Source organism: Cryptomeria japonica, chromosome 10 (assembly GCF_030272615.1).
Source record: "Cryptomeria japonica chromosome 10, Sugi_1.0, whole genome shotgun sequence".
Taxonomy (NCBI): domain Eukaryota; kingdom Viridiplantae; phylum Streptophyta; class Pinopsida; order Cupressales; family Cupressaceae; genus Cryptomeria; species Cryptomeria japonica.
Genome location: NC_081414.1, coordinates 218,143,377 through 218,150,981, shown reverse-complemented (window position 1 = coordinate 218,150,981; position 7,605 = coordinate 218,143,377).

The window sequence follows — 7,605 nt, the reverse complement described above, 5'->3', positions numbered from 1 at the left end:
GTCTTGGAATGTTAGGGGCTTAAATGCCCCTAACAAAAGGTGCCTCATTAAGTCACAATTGGATTTAATGAAGTGCGATGTGTTACTTTTGCAAGAAACTAAGTTAAGTTTTCATGGTGCTGATTCTTTGTTTTCCAAATGGAAGTCTTGGAATTTTTGTGTCTCCCCTTCTGTGGGGGCATCTGGGGGTTTGACTTTTCTTTGGAAGGATGTGTCTATTGAGTTAAAATTGGATGTTGGCCTTGGTTAAAAGTCATGTTTCAAATGTTAAAATCTAGTTGTTCAATGTGTATGGACCATTTTCAATTGGGGGTAAGAAAGCCCTTTGGGATTCTCTATCTGTTACCTTCTCCTCCCTTCATGACCAGTTTGTGGTTTTTGGAGGGGACTTTAATGCCATTTCCTCTAATGATGAGAATTTTGGGGATATTTTGCCCAATAAGCGTATCTTAGAGGACTTTTCTACTTTTCATTTCTAAAAATGACCTAGTGGATTGTAAAACCTTGAATGATCCATTTACTTGGACTAATAGGAGAAAATACTTCTCACAAATTACTGAAAGACTGGAACATTTTTTGGTTTCTGAAAATTGGATTTCCTCTGATGTGGATGTCATGGCCTTAGTTTTGCCTTATGCTGGTTCTGATAATTTTCTGGTTGTGTTATCTATCTGATGAATAAATGATGAATAATTAGTACCAAACTGATACTGAGAGGGGGGGGGTGAATCAGTATAAACAAAAATCACTCTTCCTGAACTGGTTTGACTGCAAACAGTGCACTTGACTGGCAATCACTAACACTTGTCTAAACCAGATTACTAATGGTTAAACACAATGAGACGGTGAAGGACCTAAACCAGTAAGACTTAGCTTTCCACATAATCTAACATCTTATTTTCACTTCACCCATACACATACACTTGTATTCTACAATTAGAAATATAATAACCTGCAAGTTCAACATGATTTACCACTTGACAGAAAATAACAAAGCATCACATGAAAACACATCACTCATGACAAACATATTTTTCACATGGAAACCCAACTGGGAAAAACCATGGTGGGGATGAATACCCACAAGTTGTTCTTTGAACTCTTTTGAAGTCCGCTCTCTTAAGAGCCTGGTCCGATTAAAGACTATTTTAATAGGTTATGTTATGTTAGGAACCGATCCTGCTAGGGATCACCCAGTTAAGAGATGGATAAATACTTGGTTAAGGGTTAAACCCTGCCAAAGGTTACCTTGTTAGAGGATTTCAAGAACTTAATGATCTTGAGTCACCCTGTTAAAGGATTTACATCAAGCTGGTTAAAGCTACCCTGTCAAGGGATTTTCCAACTGTTGAAGTGGTCAGAGATCAACAGGTATTACAATGATCTGGTAACAACACTCAATGCCAATGCAGATCCACTTTAGTTCCTTCCTTCTGTAATCACACTCTGTAGGTATCTATTCACTTATCTAGTCTGGCAAGAATCGCGTATCTCTGCTCTTAGATACACACACAACATTTGCCAACAATTTCAACATGAAACACAACATTGACCTTATAGGAAATAGATAGGTTGGTAGCATAAACCCTAAACCCTAAACATTTAGGTTAAGCAATTCAATCGGTTCAATCCTAGCCATTGAACACTTTGCATTGAATACAACAGTCTTGAATAGATCTCAAGACGTTCTCCATCGTTCATTTTTCACCGCTTCTTGGAGGTTGATAACCAATCACATGTTCTCCATTGTTTACAGAGACTTCATACATTCCCGAGGTAGATAAGATCAATCTCCTTCATTCAAGATCCTTCACGCGCACAAGGCTGGCATGGCAACACAATCTCTTCATTCTCTTCATCTTCCGATTTCTCATTAGTGACACCTTCATCAACTGCTACATAACAGTTTCTCTAGTTTCCTCCTTTGGACTTCTTGAACCTCTCCAGTTTATCCTTGTTGTCACCATTAGGGAAGTTTATAGCAATGTGTCCTATCTGGTTACAAGAAAAGCATTTCAAAGGAAGCTTGCCTCTATATTTATTGGTTCCCTTAGGAAGTCTCTTGGCAATAAGTGCTTCAAATTCCATTAGGATCTCCTCATCATCCATTCTCTGCTTTGTCTTGGTTTACCACTGGTACTAGCTTCTTTGCCTTTTCTAGATGGTGCAACAAATACTCTAAAGGCTGATTTAGTCTTTTGAATACCACCATCATAATTATTTAGCTCATAGGCTGTCAACTTTGCAATGATGGAGTCCAGGGATACCTTTGTCTTGTCTACAGACCTCAACTCCTAACTAGCAGCAACCCTTATTGCATAAACCGGTAATAAGGATATCAAAACTTTGCTAACAACAATGGAATCTTCTATTTTACCACCTGCACTCTTGATATCTTCTACAACCGTTTTGATTCTTATTCCATATTGTTGAATGGTCTCTCCTTCAACCATCCATATGTCTTCAAATTTTCCCCTAAGACTTTCTTCCTTAGCTTATTTTACATGCTCATCACCGCCATAGATATTCTCAAGTGCATCCCATACTTCTTTGGGTTTCTCTTTATCTCGAACATCAATAAACTCAATGTCAGATAAATTGCTACTTAGGGCTTCCATGACTTGTCCATTCTCTTGAATCTCTCTCTTTTGATCATCGGTGAGAGTACTGGTAGGGATTACATAAGCATTCTCAACATAGCTCCAGTGTTGAGCACCCATGCTTCTGATGTATATCTTCATTCCGTCCTTTCATATTTTAAAGTTATCTCTATTGAACTTTGGACCTTCCCTCTTCATCATTAGACTAGCATCTTTCCCTCAAGTGGTTAAGCTTACAACACAGAGGACCTGGAGGACGCTCTAATATCAATTGATGAATAAATGATGAATAATTAGTACCAAACCGGTACTGATGGGGGGGGGTTGAATCAATATAAACAAAAATCACTCTTCCTAAACTAATTTGACTGCAAATAGTGCACTTGACTGGCAATCACTAACACTGGTAAACCACATTACTACCGGTTAAACACAATGAGATGGTGAAGGACCTAAACCGGTAACACTTAGCTTTCCACACAATCTAACATCTTATTTTCACTTCACCCATACGCATACATTGGTATTCTACAATCAACAATATAATAACCTTGCTAGTTCAACATGATTTACCACTTGATAGAAAATAACAAAGCATCACATGAAAACACATCACTCATGACACACATATTTTTCACATGGAAACCCAACTGGGAAAAACCACGATGGGGATGAATACTCGCAAGTTATTCTTTGAACTCTTTTGAAGTCTGCTCTCTTAGGAGCCTAGTCCAGTTAAAGACTATTACAATGGGTTCTGTTAGGAACCGATCCTGCTAGGGATCACCCAGTCAAGGGATGGCTAAGTACCCGGTTAAGGGTTAAACCCTGTCAAAGATTACCTTGTTAGAGGATTTCAAGAGCTCAATGATTTTGAGTCACCCTGTTACAAGATTTATAGCAAGCTAGTTAAAGCTACCCTATTAAGGGATTTTCCAATTGTCGAAGTGGTCAGAGATCAACAGGTATTACAATAATCTGGTAACAACACTCAATGCCAATGTAGATTCGCTTTAATTCCTTCCTTCTGCAATCACACTCTACAGGTATCTATTCACTTATCTGGTCTGGCAAGAATCACATATCTCTGCTCTTAGACAGACACACAACATTTGCCAACAACTTCAACATGAAACACAACATCAAACTTATAGGAAACAGATAGGTCGGTAGCATAAACCCTAAACCCTAAACATTTAGGTTAAGAAATTTGGTCGATTCAATCCTGACCATTGAACACTTTGCATTGAATACAACAGTCTTGAATAGATCTCAAGATGTTCTCCATCATTCATTTTTCACTGCTTCTTGGAGGCTGATAACCCATCACACGTTCTCCACTATTTACAGAGACTTCGCACATTCCCAAGGTAGATAGGATCAATCTCCTTCATCCAAGATCCTTCACGTGCACAAGGCTGATGTGGAAACACAATCTATTCTTCATTCCAATGCTAACACATCACACAATGTCATCGGTTGAATCACAAAGGTGTAGAACACTTCAACCGGAAACCCTGAAGCTAAGACTACCAACCGGTAGTCATACTATATGAAACCTTGATACAAAACATTCCATATACTGGTTCACATTCCAACATATCAGTTCACTTGGACAAACATACCACTTCACTTTTTGACATATACCAGTTCACATTTCATCATATCGGTTCACTTGGAAAGCCATACCACTTCTTTTTCATATATACCGGTTCCCTTGCAAGTGCTTACTTCAATATACCGGTTCACTCTTCATCATATTAACATCAATGACAACACACAATATCATCATGTCAACATACACTGCACATATGCCAACACTATCTTGGATGATAGAGCTCCTAGGTGTTCTTTTAAGTTTGAATCAATGTGGTTTTGAGATCCATCCTTTCTTTTTCTTTTACAATCTTGGCGGTCCTTGGCTCCTTTTGTTCATGGACCTAGGATGTTTAGGTTTGTAAAAAAACTTTCTTATCTTAAGCAAGAAATTAAGAAATGGAATGTACTACATTTTAAAAATATTTTCTTTGAGAAGCTTAAGATTCAGGAAGAACTCGAAGCTCTTAATGCTACAGTTATGAAATGTGGAATGGATTTTGCTACTTTTCTAAGGCATAAATCTTTGAATTCTCATCTCGAAGAGATTCTCTCTGGGGAAGAAATCTATTGGTGTAATAAATCTAGAGATCTATGGTTGTGCAATGGTGATCAAAATACTAAATTCTTCCACACCTCAGCTAAGATGAAAAGGCAACGTTGTAGGATCTCTTGTACTCAAAACCCTGATGGAGTCGTTATTTCTAAAGAGTTTGAGATTGTTGTTGAGGCTGTCCGGTTTTTCAAGTCTTTGCTATCTAAGGAGGCATCTATTTTTAATGATAGTTTTGCTTCTCCTATTCCCAAGCTTATATTTGATGAGGATAATGCAATGCTAATGGCACCTTTCTCTATTCAAGAAGTAAAAGAGGTTGTCTTTTCAAGAAGTAAAAGAGGTTGTCTTTTCAATGTCACCTGATAAGGCTCCTGGTCCGGATGGTTTTACTACCCTTTTTTTTCAAAAATGCTGGTCTTTCCTTGGGGAGGACCTTCATCTTGTTTTAGAAGAGGCTAGGTCCAATAGATCTATTTTGAGGGAGCTTAATCAACTTTGATTGCCCTCATTCTAAAAAGTGAGAATCCAAATTTTTTTATGGATTTCCATCCAATTGCCTTATGCAATACCTTATACAAAATTATTACTAAGGCTATTTCCTTGAGGCTCGCCAAGCTCATTCCAAAAATTGTCTTAGGTGAATAGGGGGTTTTGTCCCTGGTAGGGAAATGACAAAAGGGGCCATTGTGGCCCATGAGATTCTGCATTCTATCTCTCAGTTGTCTATTTCGGCTATGATTCTAAAGTTGGATATGATGAAGGCTTATGATAGGGTAAGTTGGCGGGTGCTCTTGTGTGTGCTTAAGAAATTTGGGTTTGGGATTAAATGGGTCAAATGGATTCAAGCATGTATTAGCACGGCTAGGTTCTCAATAATTTTGAATGGTTCTCCATGTGGCTTTTTTGCCTCAACTAGAGGGCTCAAGCAAGGGGATCCATTGTCACCTTTTTTGTTTATTATTTTGGCTGAAGCTCTTAGTAGACCCATCTTAGGAGCTAGGGATGATGACGCATGGAAGGGGATTTCCATTCCTCATATGGCTGCGTGTCATGAACCGTATTCTTGATAATGTGTATTTAATGTAAGTTTTTATCTATGCATTGAAAATGAAACATAAATGAGAATTTATTTTTATGATAATTTAGTTGTGAGAAAATGATGTATGCTTTTTATTCATGCAATTTATATGTAATTCAATATCTATTATGGGGATTATCAATGCTGATGAATTCTCAAGTGCAAGTGATGCAAGAATAGGTGAACAAAGTCAAACATGACTCAGGTAGAGTTGTTTTTAACTAATGACTTCGGTAGACTAAGGGAACCTCACACACTACATTAGTGAAGTTATGAATATACATTTATGTCTACATTGATGAATGATTTTGAGTCATGAATGAAATTTTGTGAGTAAAGGCAAATGTTATGTTTTATTTGTCTATGAAGGGTGAAAAATTGTTAATAATTTGAACTAAAAAGTGACTCTATGATTTAACGTCCTTTGTGTAGAAGTATGTAAATTATTGAAACTATATTTAATGTTTGGTTTTCAAAATTATACTATAATTATATGTATTTTATATGTATATTAGGACTCGATCATATACATAGGTAATTAGGGTTCATGTGTAATTATATTGATTACTCTTAATATGATTAGTTATAAGTTGAATAATTTGGAATTATGCTTATGCGATTTTTATTTTTATATACAAACATGATTACTCACAGTAACGTATTGATAAATATACATTTATAAAACTATGGTTATATATTATATCTAAAAACGTTTAAGTTAGACTTACCTTGCAAACTTATTATGAAGTCGATTATTATATATTTATATATATTAAGCAAGGTGACGGGTTTTAGTGAGACAAAAAATAGCAACTATGTTGCATGATAGATAGGAGTTGATAGGGTGGTCAACTAAGCAATGACCAATGGTTAAATGCAAAACTTTGAGTTTGCACCGACGTGGAGATCATGGCATCAACTTGGTAGCAAGAGCGATAATCTCGCTTATGACAAACACTTAAGTGTTTGTAATGACATTTCACTTTGCCGACCCCTTCACCAAGTGAACAATCTGCCACAAGATAGCAGACTCTTCTATAACGGTGACCACAGACTCATTGATTAGTATATGCTTCTCACTGCAGATAACTCCCTCATTTCACAAACCCACAATGACAATTTGGATGTAGTCCACGATTTGTGGCATATAACTGCAGAAAGAAATGAATTAACAGGCACGTGTGCCATGCTATTAGGAATATCCATGATAATAAGATGTTGCATAGTCTATTCATGCACTTAAACTGCAGAAAATATAACTAGAATTGCCATCTTTGTTAGACATGTAGACTTGAGAGAGAGAGTTAAATGAAAGACTCAACGTATGCAAAAGAAGACATCAAATCAACAACCATAACTGAGCCTCTAAATGGGGAGAGATCATAGGAGAATTCAGGATAAATAGAGATGTAGGATAGAAAGATGAACACACACAAGGAGAATCACGATAGACACACAGAGGGAAAAAGAAAATAGTAGATAAAATAGAGAAGATATTCAGATAGTATCTAAGCGAGAGAGAAAAGAGAGTAGTTTAAGAATAGAGTGAGAAGATAGATCGGTGATAGTTTCTCAAGCATTCGAGGAAGGCGTAGATATATTTGGAGAAAGCGCATCAGAGATCTTTCAAATCAGCTTCAAGCGAAAAGAGGTCGGAATCTCTTTGTTTTGGTTATTATTTGAAATAAGGAAGTGAGAAATTAAAAGTTTAATATATAGTGTACGATTTCTTATAAATTTTCCATATGTTATTTGTTTACTGAATGTGTTATTAA